Source organism: Cervus elaphus, chromosome 25 (genome assembly GCF_910594005.1).
Source record: "Cervus elaphus chromosome 25, mCerEla1.1, whole genome shotgun sequence".
Taxonomy (NCBI): Eukaryota; Metazoa; Chordata; class Mammalia; order Artiodactyla; family Cervidae; genus Cervus; species Cervus elaphus.
Window position 1 is genome coordinate 52,993,862 of NC_057839.1, and position 21,916 is coordinate 53,015,777.

The following is a 21,916-nucleotide window of genomic DNA, read 5'->3' on the forward strand; positions in this document are numbered from 1 at the left end:
CTTATATTACATTAAATAAGTGATTAAGTTAAAATAAAGCTGCTAGGATGGGCCCTAATGCATTATGACTGGTATTCTTGTAAAAAGCAAAACTTTGAATCTGAGAATATGAAGAAATATTATGTTGCAGAAAAAGGTGGGGGGGGGTGAACATGTGATACAGCATTAGTAACTAAAGTACATATTTTGTTCAAACTTCACAAAATTTTATGCTAGTGTCCATTATTTCTTTTCATACCTATTCAATGCTTTACATTGTATTTAGTTGAATTGAGCAGCCTCAGCAGCATGCAACAAATTCTGATAAATTCTCTTTTCATTTTTATTTTATTACAAATATTTTCTGATTTTCCTTGTTGTGGCTTCTTAGATACAGTCATAATTTAAAAGTGGACATTTAATGTCCAATACATGGGGTTTTCAAATTATCATTGATATTAATTTCTCATTTAAATGTTGTCTTCTCCACAGTTGCCTTCTGAGGTTTTTCAGCCTTTTCTCTTTACTGGTTTTCAATGACTAAGTCAAAGATGTCTCTTGGCAAATGTCACATTGAATTTGAAAATACGTGGGCTATATTCAAATCTTTTGATATTAAATTCTAATGATTACACAATGATAAAAAAAGAGAATCTATATGATTTCAATACCTTTAGACCACTAAATTTTTGAACCTTATGTTATGTACCTGGATGTGTTTCAGTGTCCCTTGGTTTATAGTCTATGGGAACTTGAATAGAATTTGTATCCAGCTGTTGTGTGAAAATTGTATAAATCTTAATTATGTTGAATTGATTCATAGTGCTTCTCAGGCCTACTATATCCTTCTACTTTTCTGTCTGTTCATTCTATTAATTTTTGAGAGTTTGATATAGAAACTTCAACTAAAAATCTTAATATGTCTGCTTAAAATAATTATAGTGAGATTATATGTAGCTTTATCCTGCATTTTCCAAGCCTCCATACTTGCAAATGTGTTATCATCATTTCATAATTAAAAAATAGGTATAAACTTAGTCTTAATCATTGATTATGTCAACCTAAATGCAATTAATTACAGCCAGTGACACAGGCAAAAATAAAACTTAAAAGAAAAAAAAAGGAACTCTGGACACAAAAGTTACCAGGAATGCGCACATACACAGAGAAAGGCAGGCAATTGCAATCTGAGAAGAATGGTCCTCAGAGCAACTAACCCTTCCATTTCCTGAACTTCTAGCCTCCAGAACTGTGAGGAAATAAATTTCTGTTGTATATGACATCCAATCTGTGCAGTCTGTGGTATTTTGCTATGGTAGCTTTAGCAATCTAATTTACCAGATTACAACTCGTTATTTAAAACACATGTGCATTATCAGTCATATCTGACTCTTTGTGACCTCATGGACTGTAGCCCTCTAGGCTTCTCTGTCCATGAGATTTTCCAGGCAAGAATACTGGAGTAGGTTGCCATTTCCTCTTCAGGGAATCTTTCTGATTCAGGGACCAAACCTGATTGTGGCTCCTGTTTTGGCAGGCAGATTCTTTACCACTGAGCCACCTGGGAAGCCTTAAAAAATATTCATTTATTCAATATATTTTTGAAAAAAAAAGTGTTCTTTTCATTGGATTCTCTACAATATAAAATCAAGTAACAAGAGATCCACCATCTCTGATTTTAACATATATTTAAAGTGAGGAAGACAGCTACTGCATATGTAATGACAGGTTTGATGAGTGTGAAAAAAAATTTGTACAGTTCATTATAAGATCAGACAACAGGAAACCTCAATAAAATTTATCATGAGGATTTTTCCTTATGCAATTATTTCAAATCTATTCTAAACTGTGTTTGAGCTAGCTAAGGAAAGTGGCAGAGAAGAAGAAAGTGAGGAGAAATCACCAAATCATCATTAAACTGAAACTAAGTTGAAACAGTTGATGCAGAAAAATAGGAATAAACTGGTGGGAAACAAAACTCATAATTTTTCTCTGATATAAAGTAAAGTTTGAAAGAGAAAATTATAATTATAGTTTGAAATCTTGAATTTGAGATTCTGTGATGCAAACTAGTGGGCTCATTGAACATTGAGTTAAATAAAAAGTGTACAGGTAACAAAACTGTTCTTGGCTAGCAAGTACCTATGTTGTAACAGTACAGAGTCAAATAAAATTCATAATATTGAACAAGATCAGATGCCACCTGTATTTGCTAAATGATATGCTACTTTTTAATTGTTATATCCATTGGTTTACACACTGCCTATGCTATTTTCACACTACAATCCAGAATTAAGTAATTATGACAAACACCAGACAGCCCACAAGATAAACTCACTTTCTAGTTATGCTTACTCTCTGGTCCTTTACAGAGAAAATTTGCTGAGTCCCCAACATAATTATCAAGAGAATGCAGAATTAAAAGAAAAGACTCTCAGAGTGTAGACTAGAGGGATATGAATATTCTGCACCAATAAATAAGGTGGAGGAGAGATATCTAAGCAGAAGGTCCAAAGAAGTGCACAGACTTTAAGGTGAACAAAATAGGAAAGTGAATGCAAGGAAATAGAGTTTTAAGGAAGAATGAGAGATTGACTGAAATCAAGAAATATGAGGATTGAAAAATAAGTATACAGAAGTCAGTGATACATTAACAAGGACAGCTGTGGTCGAACCATGTAAATCCTGTAACAGTGAATAAGATTGGAAAATGGGTGTTAGAACAGGTTATTGAATGTTTTCAAATTATCATGATGGATAGATAAAGACGATTGAGTTGAGGTCTAGAACCTATTTGCCTAAAAGTCAGCCGGAGATAAAGGACCATTTGCGGCCTTTGCTGTTGTCTAAATGGAACAACCTGATGATAATGCTAAACGCCAACCAGTGCACAATGCACTTCAGAACCTGATGGAAAATGTCAGAGGGCTGTAAGCAAACTAAATGGAGGTCCTGCTGGCTAAAGTGATGCTGTAGTGGAAGACAGGGAGGCTATAGAGAAGTAATACAGTGGAAAACAAGAAAGGTAAGTAGACCTCAGGGGTCATCACTCATTCATTGAATGCACAGTTGAGATAGGAGTGAGATTTATAGGCTTTGCCATTTATTACCTGTTGGATTTGGGGCAAATGTCTGATTTGCCAGGTGGCTCAGATGGTAAAGCATCTGCCTGCAATGCAGGAGACCAGGTTTGATCCCTGGGTTGGGAAGACCTCCTGGAGAAGGAAATGGCAACCCAGGCCTGTACTCTTGCTTCCATTGGGGGGAGGAGCCCTGTAGGCTACAGTTCATGTGACCACAAAGAGTCAGACACAACTGAGCGACTTTTACTTTCAGTTGGTCATACCACATGAGAAAACTGAAAAGTTCCCAAACTTCACATCATAATACTACTAAGTAGTATCACATTTTATAAGGACAGGAAATATCAGTTTTAAATGAGACATGTTGGAAGAAAGGGCTCTAATCTTCACCAAATTGCATCACACTTATCTTGAGTACTCTGTAAAAAAATAAATTAATTAATTAAAATAAATGGCTCATAAGGACTAACTATTGATTATTGTGGTTAGAATAAATTCATTCATTTTACCCTACACTTTATCAGACATGATGAAAGCTATTCAGTAAGTCCCACAGTCTAAAAGGAATAGTATTATTATAAAAGCCTGCTGAATGCTTCCTATTTTATTCTAACTATCAAAGAAAATGAAGTAAAATCCACTTTTTTGTAATATTGTACTCTACATCACCATCCTCCCATTCAGGCAGAATATCTGAATTTGCAAGCTTATTGAATCCAGAAACCAAATTTGAATTTAATCACAATCAAAATAAAATTGGTTCATTATAGAAATAATCAGTTAAGTTCAGCCACATAGTCATGTATGATTTTCTGGAACCACATGGACTGCAGCATGCCAGGCCTCGCTGTCCATCACCAACTCCTAGGGCTAACTCAAAGTCATGTCCATTGAGTCAGTGATGCCACCCAACCATCTCATCTTCTGCCATTCCCTTCTCCTCCTGCCTTCAATCTTTCCTAGCATTAGAGTCATTTCCAATGAGTCAGTTCTTTGCAACAGGTGGCCAAACTATTGGAGCTTCAGCTTCAGCATCAGCCCTTCCAATGAATATTCAGGGTTGATTTCATTTAGGATTGACAGGTTTGACCTCCTTGCTGTCCAAGGTGCTCTCAAGAGTCTTCTCCAACACCACAGTTCAAAAGCATCAATTTTTCATTGCTCAGCTTTCTTTACGGTTCAACTCTCACATCCATACATGACTACCAGAAAAACCAAAGCTTGGACTATGAGAACCTTTGTCAGTAAAGTAATGTCTCTGCTTTTTAATATGCTGTCTAGGTTTTCATCGAATTTCTTCTAAAATGTCTTTTAATTTCATGGGTACAGTCACCATCTGCAGTGATTTTGGAGCCCAGAAAAATACAGTCTGTTAGTGTTTCCATTGTTTCCCCATCTATTTGCCATGAAGTGATGGGATCAGATGTCATGATCTTAGTTTTTTGAATACTGAGTTTTAAGCCAGCTTTTTCCACTCTCCTCTTTCACTTTCTCAAGAGGTTCTTTAGTTCCTCTTCACTTTCTGCCATAAGGGTGGTTCATCTGAATAACTGAGGTTATTGATATTTCTCCCAGCAATCTTGATTCCAGTTTATGGTTCATCCAGTCTGGCATTTTGCATGATGTACACGGCATACAGGTTAAATAAGCAGGGTGACAGTACACAGCCTTGATATATTCTTTTCCAATTTGAAAGCAGTCTGCTGTTCCATTTCCAGTCCTAACTGTTGCTTCTTGACCTGAATACAGATTTCTCAAGAGGCAGATAAGGTGGTCTGGTACTCCCACCTCTTTCAGAATTTTCCACATTTTGTTGTGATCCACACAGTCAGAGGCTTTAGCCTAGTCATTGAAGCAGAAATAGATGTTTTTCTGGAACTCTCTTGCTTTTTTGATGATCCAGAGAATGTTGCCAATATGATCTCTGGTTCCTCTGCATTTTCTAAATCAAACTTGAACATTTAGAAGTTCTCAGTTCACATACTGTTGGTCCAGCTTGGAGAATTTTGAACATTACTTTTCTAGCATGTGAGAGTATTATAGATATAATATCATGATGTATTTCTTCTCAAAGAAATAAGTCAAGGAGGAACTTAAAACTGTGAAAGTATATACATATTACTAGGTGACAATGGTCAATTAATATGGTGAAATAGAGTCTCTAGTATAACAGTTGCATTTAGGGATTAATGAATCTGAGACTTCAGATACTTAATGGTGAGATATTTACCATCATTTAAAGATTAGATGGGTCTTGCCAGGTGGTGCTAGTGGTAAAGAGCTCACCTGCCAAAGCTGGAGACATGAGACTAGGGTTCCATCCCTAGGTCAGGAAGATCCCCTGGAGGAGAAAATGGCAACACACTCCAGTATTCTTGCCTGAAGAATCATGTGGATAGAGGAGCCTGGCAGGATACAGTCCATGGGGTCTCAAAGAGTTGAACACAACTGGAGCAACTTACCACACAGCATGCAATGATAAATCCTCATTGGTGAGAAACTGAGTGATAATTCCCTAAGATTTCCAACAAATGGTTCTCAAACAGCTTATTCAACTGCCAACTCATAGCGTTAATCTAGATCAACAAAAATGACAAAGTAGCCTCTACGAGGCTTGATCAGAAGACTTCCTGGGTCTTCTAGAAAGAACCCTAGTGGCCTCTGGAGAATCTTTTCCTGGTTTGGTAATAATGGAAGTTCTTTTCTTTTCTTTTTTCTTTTTTTTTGCATTTCATCATTCATTTCATGATTAAGCTCTTGCACTAGATTTTTACAAGCTGGTGAACACTGACAAATTATTTCTCCCACAGAACTATAACCACATGTTCCCTGACAGTATAAATATATGGTTGAGCTAATGTTATACACGTCACCATTTTATCAATTACATAATAAAACAAATTGTCAAGTATTGAAATATTAAGTTACACAGCTCAAAAGGTATATAAAATATTAAACGTTTGCTCAATTCATTTGCATAAAACCACTTTTTTTTTTTTTTGCAAGAGAGACTGGGAATCACACTTCAAACAAAACTAAGTTGGTAAACACCTTCAGGTAAGTTCTTGACTACATTCAGTCCTCTAGGCAGCCTGTCATCCTGCTTGGACTAGTATCTGCTATAATCTTAACCTGTTGTTGCCTCAGATTAACCAGTTCTTCTCACAGCCTCTTAATGTTGCGGTTATTTAAGTACACGATGGATGGATAGCTTATGTTACTCACTCAGGTTTTGAAGGATCGAGTTTAGAGTATAGTTCTAACCCCAAATCCAAACCCTTTATCTTTCAAATCTGACCATAGGCCATTATAAGATTTTTGCCTGACAGTCTTCCCAAGGCTGAGGGAAAGAGAGAATTTGTCCTCCCCGCATCAGTACATTGCAGTTCTAGGAGCTGCAGTCAAGGACTCACACCCAGGCCAGTCATTTCATACACATATTTGCATTCTTAGCATAAGTATCCCATTCAGAGAACACCTTATACAGTGTCTTATCTAAGGCATTTTCTCCACTTTGACTTAGCATTTTTTTTTTTTAAAAAGACATTACAACGTGTGTGGTAGGGGCAGGGGGGAACCTACCGAGCAATAGCTGTCAGGAACATAGACAATAATTTCTAGCAAGGTATTAGAAAAATGATTGCAGCAATGCATATACCTGTGAAGATAGATATAGAAAGGGAGTGTATATGTATATAGGTTAGTACATAGATATGTATTCCCTTGTGTTATTGGCTGAGAAAATCTAGAGGCAGTGATACCCCAGGATCAATGAGCCCACTTAGCAAAAGATCCAAGTTTCTAGTATCATTTACCAACAAAAGAAATCAGGCAGTGCCCTTGAAGAAATGGTTGATCCTAGGACTGGCTGAGAAAACAAGTGAGTTTGGAGCATATTGCATTGCCAAAGTAAGAAAGCCCATATAAGTGGAAAAGAAAAAGTGTTGGCAGTATGTCAAAGGGATATAGAAGCCAACAGAGAGAGTTCCAGACAATAAAAACCAGAAATTTTGAGCCACAAAATAACATAGTATTGCATTTAAGCCTTTATATATATATATAGATATATAGATAGATAATCTCTTTAGTGTTATAAGTAAATGGTTAATAAACAAATGGTGGATAATAAACAATTTCCCATATAGAAAATTCCAAATAATGTAGGTATATTCTGTAATTAATGGAGGAGGCCAACAAGATTAATTCAACAGTGAAGAAACCTGATAAACTCCACATTAACATCAGAGGTGGTAAGCCATGTTTATAATATGTACTCTTGATATATGTGATAACAATAATGCTTTTCTTCTGTGGTTATCTTCTGTAAAATCCAAAACTGCAGTCTATCATGAGATAAACATCAACAAATTCCAACTCAGGCTCACTCTACAAAATACCCGAAGACCAGATTCCCTGAAAATTGCCAAGGTCAAGGGAAACATTTGTCCCCATTATAACTGATAGGATCCTAGAGAGACAGGACCACTAAATTCAATTTGGGATCTTGGAATTAAAAAAGAAAATTAATAAAAAATCTAATTCAACCTAAATAAATAATGAATTTTAGTTAGTAATAATTATATATCAATATGAGTTAATGGTATCATATGGACTAGTCTAATGTAAGATGTTAGGATAATCCAAGTATGGAGTATATGAAAACTTGTTGTACTATTTCATGTTGCCTTTTTGTAATTATAAAGCTTTTGTAAAATATAGTTCAATAAAAAGTACACATATACATCTTAGAAAATCAGAAAGTACTGATAACAAAACTGATAAGCTTGGCTTGCTTTCATAAATCAATTATATTTTGAAACATGTTCCTTCTTGCTGGAAATATGCAAAATTGAAACTATGGCAAAGCTATCCCTGTGGGTTTTTGGTATTACTATCAGGGATTCAAAATTTAGGTTCACAGGTGGTACTTTGGGGCAGAGGTAGGAAGAAACTGTGGTTAATTGAAAGGAGGTTTATAGATGGATGAGAAAACTAGAGAAGGAAATTATTATTCCTTATCTAACTTAGCTTCCCAAAGTATAATAATGTTTTTCTTGGCCATTTTTGTTAGCTGTAGGGCTGACTTATGGTCAAAGTTGGAAGAAGCTCAAGATGTCTTTTTTTTTTTTTTTTCCAAGATGTCTTTTTACTGCAAAGGAGAACGCAGCTGAAGCCAAATTCAAAGATTTACCCTCAGACAACTTGAATCATTTGGAGAAAAGACATCAAAGAGGATTTCTTGATGAATCTTTTTATTAAAGCAGTTTAATCTATCACATCTGTAGCATTTTCTTGGTTGTGTTATCATACTGTTCCTTTTATAATCTTAAAAGAGCTACTACCTTAGAGCTAGGCTGCATGATCTATGACAGGCAATGAGCAGCTGGTGCACTCCGTGGCCATGAACCAGGATGGCATCTTTTTTAGACAACTGCATGGGTTCAAAGCCAAGGGGTTTTTACTGCCTGCTCCTGTAACAGACTCTGCTTTGTTCTTAGGCCACATATGATTATGGATGGACCTTTATGAAAGTGGATATAGAAGGAATCAGCATAATGTACAAAATTGTCAATATTGGTGATATAACAGTTGTAAATCAGTAATAATTTGTTTCTGGAACTTCAGAAACTATAATTCTGCAAAGCAATTTTTGCATATTGATTGAAATGTATCTTGAAACACATCACTGGATATGATTAACTAACCATTGCCCAGAACACTCATTTCTTGAGGGTGCATATAATTTACTTGAATTTCGCCATCACCACAGGCCCTCAGCACTTCTCATGACTCAGCTATCACTGATCTCAATGAAGTGAGATTGTTCTTGGGGCTTTGGAAACTGGATTTGGTGTGAATTGGATGTAGAAAGGATTTTCTGGAGGCTCACCTTGGGTATGAAAAGACTTAGATATGATAAGACTTGTTAACTTAGAAACACAAGAGGGAGCTATTTTCAAGGAAACTGGCTATGCTCAAGCCATGCACCTTCAAAGAGGACAAAAAAGTCTGATCAAATTAAGACAGTTATCAGGTGAGCTGGTGCCTCAGGATATACGACCAGCTTAAAACTGGTAAGTCATCACTGAATAGTGTGGGCAAATATTCAACAGTAGACATCATGATCTTATGTCAAAGTGGAAATGAGCAATGGAATTTGTACCTCAGCATGTCAACACTTATGCTGTTGGTTTGTATGCTATGCTGTCACCAGTCATGAACTCTTTCTTCAGACTTAAAGTAGGGAGATGCTCGTTTTGTGTTGTGAGTTTGATTATAAACCTTGATTGCAAATTTTGAACTGACATCACTGCAGGTAGTTGAACAAGGTGGAGAGTATAACTTCATTAGTGAAAATATATCCATCACCAGTGGATCTTAGGATACCATAACAAATATGATCACTTAGATCATACTTCATTTTGAAGTCTTCCTTTTTTATTTAAGAAGAACTTTCTAGAATAATAATATGTATGTTGAAATGTATACAGATCAAAAATTCATATGTGGATGAATTTTCATAAATTAAACTTTCTTTGCAACCAGCAGAATACCAGAAACCCACTTTGAGCTTACTTTCTGGTCTTTATCTTGCTTCAAGACAAATTTTCTTCACTCTGTAATGAATTGTTATGCTTTGTCATTGCTCAAACTTCATAAAATTGGCTGTGAGAAACATAACCTTTTGATATTGTCTTCCTTTAAGTTTGTTTCCACCACTTTAAGCCATTTTGTTGTGTGGAGAAGCAATTTGTTAATATTCATAACTATATAGTATTTCACCACAGGAATAGCCCATGATGTCTCTACACATTTGGAGTGACACAACTTCTCATCATAGATTTTCTCAGCAAAGGTGATGACAGTCTTTGTACATAATATTTTTAAAAATAGAAGAAAACAATTTATTCTTGATGTATTTCTCTGAAAAGTTGATTTTATTTCTTGAAGTTCTCCCTTTTATTTAGAGTGTTCTTTCCATAAAAGCCTAATCTTTAGGTTTCAATTTCAATTGATTCCCCACCACCATAGTGACTCAAAACCAAATTTATCATCCTTTGATGTGGTTGTTAACATCTGGCACCTGCCTGGGATGGGCATTTGCTGTCAATGGTGAAGCCAGATTTTGCTCACCCACCTGTTTCCCGTCCTTATTTTTATTGTTTTTATTATCTCTTTGGGAATTCCTGTGGCTTTCTGTGAGCTTGCAAAACTTTTCAAAACAAAAGTAATGATACTTTTTATAATATAGTTTTATTTTTCACTGTGAAGACTTTTCAACTATGTAGCCAACCAAACTGTCAGCAAAATAAATCCCCTGAAGCTTTTTAAGGTTAATCTTTCACTTCAAAAAACATAGAAATTGAATGGAGAAATGCGTGATAAATTTTATTTCAGGCATAAGATATTATAAGTAAGTAATTTGAATACATATATACACTGATGAGTTGTTTATCATTGTAATATTGGTTATTTTAATGATTACTGCATAGTATTTTAACAACTTTACGTTGATTTTTTAAAAAATCTGATTCAATATACTGTCATAATCTCTATACACATTTTCCAGGTAGATATCAATATATTGAAAAACTTGTCTTGCTCCGGAAATATTGTGAAAATCTTCTGATTTCTTGTTGTATATATACATAATATGCAAGTAAATTATTTAATTCCCATTTCAAACTGAAGGTATTGATAAGACACCCACAAAAATATCCAGTAAAATAAAAAGGCTTACTGTTAAATATCTTTGTTTATATTTGTTAAATATCCAAGCCAGGCTTCAACAGTACATGAAACGTGAACTTCCAGATGTTCAAGCTGGATTTAGAAAAGGTAGAGGAACCAGAGATAAAATTTCCAACATCTGCTAGATCATCAAAAAAGCAAGAGAGTTCCAGAAAAGCATCTATTTCTGCTTTATTGACTATGCTAAGCCTTTGATTGTGTGGATCACAACAAACTGTGGAAAATTCTTCAAGAGATGGGAATATCAGAACACGTGACCTGTCTCCTGAGAAATCTGCATGTAGGTCAGGAAACAACAGTTAGAACTGGACATGGAACAACAGACTGGTTCCAAATAGGAAAAGCAGTATGTCAAGGCTATATATTGTCACCCTGCTTATTTAAGTTACATGCAGAGTACATCATGAGAAATGCTGGGCTGAATGAAGCACAAGCTGGAATCAAGATTGCCGGGAGAAATATCAATAACCTCAGATACGCAGATGACACAACCCTTATGGCAGAAAGCAAAGAAAAACTAGAGAGCCTCTTGATGAAAGTGAAAGAGGAGAGTGAAAAAGTTGGCTTACAGCTCAACATTCAGAAAACCAAGATCATGCCATCTGGTCCCATCACTTCATGGCAAATAGGTGGGGAAACAATGAAAACAGTGTCAGACTTTATTTTGGGGGGCTCCAAAATCACTGCAGATGGTGATTGTAACCACGAAATTAAGAGATGTGTGTTCCTTGGAAGAAAAGTTATGACCAAGCTAGGCAGCATATTAAAAAGCAGAGACATTACTTTGCCAACAAAGGTCCATCTAGTCAAACTATGTGTTTTTCCTATAGTCATGTACAGATATGAAAGTTGGACTATAAAAAAAAAACAAACTGAGCACCAAAGAATTGATGCTTTTGAACTGTGGTGTTGGAGAAGACTCTTGTGAGTCTCTTGGACTGCAAGGAGATCCAACCAGTCCATCCTAAAGGAAATCAGAGTGGAAGGACTGATCCTGAACCTGAAACTCCAATACTTTGGCTACCTGATGTGAAGAACTGACTCATTGGAAAAGCCCTGATGCTGGGAAAGATTGAAGGTGGGAGGAGAAGGGGAGGACATACGATGAGATGGTTGGATGGCATCACTGACTTGATGGACATGAGTTTGAGTAAGATCCGGGAGTTGGTGATGGATAGGGAAGCCTGGAGTGCTGCAGTCCATTGGGTCGCAAAGAGTCAGACACTACTGAATGACTGAAGTGAACTAAGTGAAATATCTTTGTAATTAAAATGTTTGTGTTGATTATATGTGAAAAGATAAGATTTCATATAATTGTATTTTTATTTTTAATTGAAGAGATTTTCATCACTCCACATATATAATTGTAGATTAAAAAGTGACCCAAATTATCCATGTTAAATAAAAATAAGCTGCTTTTATATCTGTGTTTCTATTTCTTCAATTTCTCTAAACATTCCATTTTGATGAAAATCTTGCTACCAGATCATTAATTCCATTTCAGAATGACATTTCATAGACTAATCAATACTAGATGAATGTGTCAGAGCTACTATATGTATAATCACAAGATTAGAATTGCTGGTGACAGAAATAATTGGCTAACTACTACTTTTTGACCTCTAGGTGTAAAAAACCAAAATCTTAATAAATAAAATAGTGATATTTCTATAAAATTTTTGTTTGTCTTCCAGTTTAATAAAATACCAAACTCTATTAGGATCTGCAGAAATGATTCAGAAATATGTTCATTGTTTGCATTTTCTATCATGTTGTGCTTATTTGAATGAGAATATATTCAAATATATACATAGTATATATACATACTATAGATATATCAGGAATTCCAATTATATAATATAATTTCATTTAATTCTTTAAAATCAATTATCTATAACACATTTATGGATATGAAAAGTTGAAAAAAACGCCTTGCTGAAGCTAGGAATAATTCTAGAAAGAAATATATTGTTGAGTATTTTGCTTTAGCATCCATATACTAAATGCAATTTTTTAATGTGAATAATAAAATTTATTAATACCAGGTTTCTATTTCAAAAAGTTGAAACTTTATTAGTTATAATTAATGTAAATTGCAAATGTGTGACCATATCATTATTCTGAATACAAGAGAGATGACCACTTTATTTGAAATATATCATAACTTTTTCAGGACAATGATTTAGAGGGAGAAAATAATTAGAATAGTGTATCTGTGGGTTGTTACCAAGATAATTGCCCCAGAATCATAACTCTGCCCCCCCCCCCCCAAATAGAAGCCAATTGGTCTTACCTAAATATCAGAAGGAAGCTGCTGTGAATGAAAAAAAAAAAAATGTTGCCTTCCACACAAATAATGCTGCAGCCAACAAGCCATCATATTAAAGCTATCTAATGGTGAGTTCTGAGGAAGCTCAGGATAGACTGATGCTGAAGCTGAAGCTCCAATACTTTGGCCACTTAATGGGAAGAGCCAACTAATTGGAAAAGACCCTGATGCTGGGAAAGACTGAGGGTAGGAGGAGAAGGGGGAGACAGAGGATGAGAAGATTGGATGGCATCGCCGACTCAATGGGCATGAGTTTGAACAAGCTCCAGGAGATGCTGAAGGACAGGGAAGCCTGGTGTGCTGCAGTCCATGCGGTCACAAAGAGTCAGACATGACTGAGCAATTGAACAACAACTTGCCAATCAAGCAGTCCTTTGCTGCAGTTCACCCCTGAAGGTGCACCCTCAGGAGACTCAGCATGAGAAAGCAGAAGATACTGCTCCTAGGTAGATGAGGTACATTTCTCATGAACGATTTCAGTGAGCTTACAACTTGCATACTCTTGCATCTTTCCATATATAGAATAGTGATAATTCCTTAACCTGAGGTGTCTGGTTTTCTTAAATTAACAGTATTTTTTGGAGTTATGACTACTTTGTTACAAAAACTCTTATATATATATAGTCTCCTCCCTTGACCTCTTTGGAGCAGTTTCTCTGAGCTATCTGAGATGCAGTGTCTCAGGCTTAAGTCCTCAGTTTTGGCTTCTAAATTAAACACAATTCTCAGCTTAGCTTGTGCTTTTTTTTTTTTTTTTAGTTGACACTGCAAAGAGAAAAGCAAGAAGTGGTTAGAACTAATTAGTCCAAGCAGAAGATTTGACTTCCAGTAGCCTTTGAGCCTCGTAATGACTGGAAGTCAAATCTTCTGCTTGGACTAATTGGTTCTAACCACTTCTTGCTTTTCTCTTTGCAGTGTAAACTGGAAAAAAAAAAAAAAAGCACAAGCTAAGCTGAGAATTGTGTTTAATTTAGAAGCCAAAACTGAGGACATAAGCCTGAGACACTGAGTCTCAGATAGCTCAGAGAAACTGCTCCAAAGAGGTCAAGGGAGGAGACAGTATCTATAAGAGTTTTTGTAACAAAGTAATCACTCAAAAAAATCACTGCTAATTTAAGAAAACCAGACACCTCATGTTAAGTAATACCTAGAGCCAAACATCCTGGAAAGTGAAGTCAAGTGGGCCTTAGAAAGCATCACTTCGAACAAAGCTAGTGTAGGTGATGGAATTCTAGTTGAGCTATTTCAAATCCCGAAAGATGATGCTGTGAAAGTCCTACACTCAATATGCCAGCAAATTTGGAAAACTCAGCAGTGGCCACAGGAATGGAAAAGGTCAGTTTTCATTCCAATCCCAAAGAAAGGCAAACCCAAAGAATGCTCAAACTGCCACACAATTGTACTCATCTCACACTCTAGCAAAGTAATGCACAAAGTTCTCCAAGTCAGGCTTCAGCAATATGTGAACCATGAACTTCCAGATGTTCAAGCTGGTTTTAGAAAAGGCAGAGGAACCAGAGATCAAATTGCCAACATCTGCTGGATCATCAAAAAAGCAAGAGAGTTCCAGAAAAAACATCTATTTCTGCTTTATTGACTATACCAAAGCCTTCAAATGTGTGGATCACAATAAACTGTGGAAAATTCTTCAAGAGATGGGAATACCAGACCACCTGACCTTCCTGTTGAGAAACCTGTATGCAGGTCAGGAAGCAACAGTTAGAACTGGACATGGAACAACAGACTGGTTCCAAATAGGAAAAGGAGTAAGTCAAGGCTGATATTGTCACCCTGCTATTTAACTTATATGCAGAGTACATCATAAGAAATGCTTGGCTGGAAGAAGCACAAGCTGGAATCAAGATTGCCAGGAGAAATATCAATAACCTCAGATATGCAGATGACACCACCCTTATGGCAGAAAGTGAAGAGGAACTAAAAAGACTCTTGATGAAAGTGAAAGAGGAGAGTGAAAAAATTGGCTTAAAGCTTAACATTCAGAAAACTAAGATCATGGCATCTGGTACCATCACTTCATGGGAAATAGATGGGAAGACAATGGAAACAGTGTCAGACTTTATTTTGGGGGGCTCCAAAATCCCTGCGGATGGTGACTGCAGCCATGAAATTAAAAGACGCTTACTCCTTGGAAGGAAATTATGACCAACATAGGTAGCATATTAAAAAGCAGAGACATTACTTTGCCAACAAAGGTCTGTCTAGTCAAGGCTATGGTTTTTTCCAGTGGTCATGTATGGATGTGAGAGTTGGACTGTGAGGAAAGCTGAGCACCAAAGAATTGATGCTTTTGAACTATGGTGTTGGAGAAGACTCTTGAGAGTCCTTTGGACTGCAAGAAGATCCAACCAGTCCATCCTAAAGGAGATCAGTCCTGAATATTCACTGGAAGGACTGATGTTGAAGCTGAAACTCCAATATTTAGGTCACCTGATGTGAAGAACTGACTCATTGAAAAAGACCCTGAAGCTGGGAAAGATTGAAGGTGGGAGGAGAAGGGGATGACAGAGGATTAGATGGCTGGATGGCAACATTGACTCGATGGGCATGAGTTTGAGTAAACTCTGGGAGTTGGTGATGGACAGGGAGGCCTGGCGTGCTGCCGTCCATGGGGTCACAAAGAGTCAGACATGACTGAGCAACTGAACAGAACTGAATATGAAATACATGTTTCTATGTTAAATGTTTGGTGGAAACACTTATTAGACTAACATTTACTTTGTAAACTAATTATGCAATACTAGTTCACCATTCTCTATCCAAAATATTTAGATCAATATATTTTTCAGAATTCAGGTTAAACTAAAAAAACTAATAGAGTGTATATTCCACGTATTACAGAAAGCTTATGTGGGTCTGGAGCATCATTCAGAAAAAAACACATTGATGTGATTTTAAAGACTATTAATAATATTATAGTTTATTCAATATTTACTTGTAGAATATGAAATTTAGTAAAAAATCATGACATAATTATAGACTATAGCTGTCATCACCGTTGTTCACTTGCTAAGTAACATCCAACTCTTTGTGACTTCTTGGACTGTAGCCCTCTAGGCTCCTCTGACTATAGGATTCTCCAAGCAAGAATTCTGGGAGTGGGTAGCCATCTCCTTCTCCAGGGAATCTTCCTGACCCATGGATGAAACCCATATCTCCTGCAGGTGCAATCTTTACCACTGAGGCACCAGGGAAGCCCCATATCTAGTAGAGTATATATTATTTCTAAGAGTAGTGTTTAATAAGTCATATACTAAGGTACTGATAAACATCTCTACACATGCAGTAAGTACTACTTACCCTTGGTTATTTGAGGATACTTGAGAAAAAGATAAATCACTTACTGCTCCCAGCTTCAACATCTTGCTAGAACTGGACATTTGATGATGGGAAAGATATATGGGGCTTAATAACTAAAGCTGTGAGAAATAATTTTTGTAAGGGCCTCTTCCAGTGGCATCTGCCTAATTAACATAAATTTTTAGCTAAGCATCTTTAAGAACAAAATTTATACAAGTGCACGTATCTACCATGACAAAGAAACTTCTTTTCAAATAGTTTACAATATCATGCTTATCATCACTGCTGTCATCATACATTGCGACATTAAACTTCATATTCAGCAATTTCACTCTCTCTCAAGAAAAGCATAAGCAATGTTTCACACTCATGGTGTATGGCGCTTTAGATGTTACTTAGGTCCAATTTAGTTTACACTTTCAGCCAATAAATGCTGACACACTTAGCAAGCTTTTAAATGATTTCCTCATTAGCAGCACAAAATTCTTTAAAGCCTTCACTTGAAAGTTCTTTTCCAAACATCAGTGAGTGCTAAAGTCTGTACCAGGCATTTGCTCTAGGCCGTCCACCATACCGTGATTAGAAACTACTGCTGCTGCTGCTAAGTTGCCTCAGTCGTGTCCGACTCTGTGCCAACCCATAGATGGCAGCCCACCAGGCTCCCCCGTCCCTGGGATTCTCAAGGCAAGAACGCTGGAGTGGGTTGCCATTTCCTTCTCCAATGCATGAAAGTGAAGTCGTTCAGTCGTGTCCGACTCAGCGACCCCGTGGACTGCAGCCTACCAGGCTCCTCCGTCCATGGGATTTTCCAGGTAAGAGTTCTGGAGTGGGGTGCCATTGCCTTCTCCTTAGAAACTGCTAAATTAATCTAAAATATGAATTTAATAAATGAGTATGATAGTGAATTTATATAGTATTTCATTTTACAGTTATACTCATTGATATCCTATGTTACCCAGAAAATCACTGTGAAATAGGATAGATAAAGATTACTATTATGTTCTTATGGATAAGTGGCTGAAGGATTAGATAGAGTGTCAAAGCACAAACAAAAGGTAATTATCTGATTTTTAGTACCTTAATACGATATACTATCACATTCTCTATAACAGTTCCTGAATTTGCCTTATAACAAATTGATTTGATAATTAAATAAAAATGAATGTGACTTACAAAGCATAGCAAAAGAGCCAGGAGACAATTCATCTTGCTATCTTATAAACTGAAGAAGAAATGCATAGAAAATGACCTTGCCCGGCAATACCCACATCATATAATAAATTTATTTAAGATCTTAATATTTTATAGGTAAGCATTCATAGTTTTGTTGTATAGAAAATAAATATTGGATTACATTATTGGTTGCATCAATGGTACACAGGAAAAGAGTCTTATTCTACTTACTGATCAATTTATAGATTGTTCAATTTAATTCATTTGAAGGTCTTTCAGTTGTAAGATGTAGGGGTTTGGGGGATCCAATGTACTGCCTGGCAGGGAAGCCTGGCACGCTGTAGTTCATGGGTCACAAAGAGTCATACACGACTGAGTGACTGAAATGAATTGAATGTACAACAGTATGATTATAGTTAACAGTATTATATAGTAAAAGTAATTTAGAAGATGGCTTTTAAATATTCTCACTACAAAAAAAATTAAATGGTAATTATGTCAGATGACAGAAGTATTGATGTGCTGTGTTTAGTTGCTCAGTCATGTCCAAACCTTTGGCGACCGCAGGGCCCATGCCTGCCAGGCTCCTCTGTGCATGGGATTTCCCAGGCAAGAATTCTGGAGTGGGTTGCCATGCCCTCCCCCAGGGGGTCTTCCCAACCCAGGAATCGACCAAGGTCTCCTGCATTGTAGGCGAATTCTTTATGGTCTGAGACACCAGGGAAGCTCACAAACACTGGAGTAGTTTGCCATTTCCTTCTCCAGGGGATCTTCCTGACCCAGGGATCAACCCTGCATCTCCTGCATTGGCAGGCAGATTCTTTACCACTGAGCCACCGGGGAAGTTGATAAAGGTTTTAGTCTTTGAATAAATGACAATTATATGCTGAATCCTGTTCTCTGAAATGGGAAACAGCAAGTAGATTAGTTCTTTTTTCTAAGGGCTCCCAGAGTTTTCTATACATACAAATTATTACCAAGGAATAATAATTCAATACTCATAGCAAATAAAATAAAATATCCAAAATCAAATAATCATTAAATGGCAGAAGGGTGATTCCGTAAACCAAGGCCTCTCTCCTCTATCATTGCATCATTTGGTTTCCATAATATCTAGACTGATACATTTCTGAACAAATTAAATATTTAGAATCTATTCATGTCACATTAAATAACCTGTACATGTATTGAAATGTTACATCCTCATTAAACGCCCATGTTCACTCAAAACTTAAAGTGAAGTTGCTCAGTCGTGTCTGACTCTTTGCAACTCCATGGACTGTAGCCTACCAGGCTCCTCCATCCATGGAATTTTCTAGGCAAGAGTACTGGAGTGGGTTGCCATTTCCTTCTCCAGGAGATCTTCCTGACCCAGGGATTGAACCCGGGTATCCCACATTGCAGGCATCCCACATTGAGCCACCAGGGAAGGCACTTAAAGGCATGCAAAATATAATGAATATGATGCCAAGGAATATAATTACATATAAATTATTTGTTCAAAAGACTGAAGTTTTGCAAATGTGCTCCATGCTCACACAAACATATGAACTCTCACAGATGCTGATTGGAAAATAAGCATCAAGCTGTTGTTTTCATAAGGATGTTGCCTAATGGAAATATTCATAGCAGTTGTTTTATTTATTTTATTTTCTAAATCCTTAATAATGGCTTTATTAATACTTCACTTAATGAAAAACTATGTAAACATATATAATTTTTCCTGAAGTATTAGGTGCAATTTCTCTTTTTTAATTGCACTGACATTTTAATGGCTAACTAAAGTGAGGTCAGTCCAAAAGACTCATTTTAATATAGCAGAAATAAAGGAGTTAAATCTTGTTAGTTTTCTATTAGAAGAGAAGTGGTGATTGAAGAAATATTAGAACTGATTTCATTGACCTTTATTATATAAATATAAACTTAATTACTTTGAGAACCACAAGTGTTATTTCCCAAAGTAATTGCACATTACATATACAATGTATAATGTACATATATATGTAGAAAATATATTTAATGTAGCTGTCAATAAATGTATTTTCATAAATTTTTCAGGTATAATGTCTCATGCTTTATTCCCATGGGATTAAAGTAGAAAAAAACCTGAAAATAAAGTCACTGAGCTGTTAATAATGCAGAGTGGTGCCTTTAAGATTGCATGCTCAATGCTTTCAATTTAAAATGAAAGAAGCATCTCAGGAGAACTTATTTATATACTGGGAAGGATGAATGCAATTAAAATAAATTGGCTGGCATGGGTTAATTACCTTTTTCTTACATTTCTCAAGTCTTTTCCTTAAGCACAGTTTATCATTTAAGTCGACATAAGCCTCTGTAGAAACATCCACATGAGAACCAAATTTTCACTAGATATTATTTACTTGTGTCATTTTTAAACCATTGGATCACTTTTCACAAATCATTAATATAGTTCTCCATTACAGTCCTCGAAATTCTAATTTAAATAATCCTATTTCTGTCTTGTAGACATTGAATCATGAATATGAAGTAACTTCACCTGACTTCACTTGAAATTCACTTAATTTTCAACTCTGCTAGCTGTGAGGTGAGTAGAAAATAATTTAGTTCAAAATTGCAGTACAAGGTGTTCTTCATTCCTAAGAAGAGAAATTCTTTATTCAGTGGATTAAATTGAGCTGTGATTTATCTTACAGATTCATATAAGATTGACTGCATTCAAATTATCAAAATATATTTTTTCCCTTTGTACACGTGTCATTGTTTTATCAATTTCATAATTATTTTATGGTTGTTTGTGATATTACAGATTGGTCAAGTTCCTGTAACTTGACTTAAATCAATTTCCAGAGGTAGACCTGAGCATTCTTCCCCATCCCATCTCTCTCTCTCTGACTCTTAAAAGCTAAAGCAAGCATTACTTTTTTGATCCTTATCAATACATTGTTGATGTATTGATAGTTGCATTACTTGGTATCTGATTGTCTTACTATTTGATTACGCACTTCTGCTATCAAGAATATACCTGTTAGGAATGCCCATATATACGTGCAAAGGTCTTTATAAGACAACAACCAACTCAATTTATTTATAATAAATTTATAATAAATTGAATTACCAATGCATTGAATTATAACAAATTGAATTATAAATAAGTTGACAATTTGAATATTCACACCAATAAGAAAATCACAAGCTGGATGATTTTATTTTTGTATTTTAGCTAATTCAAATAAGGGGATTAAAAATATAGCTATTAATTAAATATATTTGTGATCTTTTCTTTATTGAATGAAGGCAATTTTCCAAAACATTTTAATAGTCAGATTTCAATTATGTAAATGCAGCAACAATAAGGAAAGGTATTGGTGTGTGTATGGGTTTGTATGAATATGTCTTTTGTTCAAATTATATAGAAATTGACATCAACTCTTTAAATCGCTGGATAAATAATTATTTTTCCATGTTTATGTTCCATATTATATTTTTAAGCTACATATGCAATATTCCTAGAGGCATGGTTTTTAAAAGCATTTTAAAAACTATATGACATTTCTCCCATAGATATTAACATAATAGCTGCTCCTTCCACTTACAGATTTGCCTTATCCAACTAAAGATATTTCTTCTGACCTTCAACCATGTGTACAATTCCAAATATATAATTACCCTCTTGCTCCTATTATCAATTTTTCCATTAATATTTAAATCAGCAAATTCCTGTTATAAAGCAGATGCTCATGAAATACTGTAATGTACCCATTACATGAGGGAATGTCTTCCCTGGTGGCTCAGTGGTAAAGAAGTCACCTGCCAATGCAGGAGATGAGAATTTGATCCCTAGGTCAGGAAAATCCCCTGGAGAAGGACATGGCAACCCACTGCAGTATTCTTGCCTTGGAAATCCCATGGACAGAAGATCCTGGTGGGCTATATAGTCCATGGGGTCACAAAAGATGCGGACATGACTTAGTGACTAAACAGCAGCAACAATGTGACAGAATGCTTTAGAAATTATACATATTTACCTTCCCTGTAAATGAATCCCAAAGCTATAATAATCACTATGTGTACTTGTAAAGATACTGCCCTAAAAGATATCATATCTAAAGTTAATCTAAATTAACATGTCCTTAAGACACTTAGCAAGATTTAGTAAGCAAAATAACTTGTTTTACTTGCCTGGAGAATTCCATAGACAGAGAAGCTTGGTGGGATACAGTCCATGGGGTAGCAAGGAGTCAGACATGACTACGTGACTAATACACACACATGAAGAAAATAGTTTTCGTCTCAAATG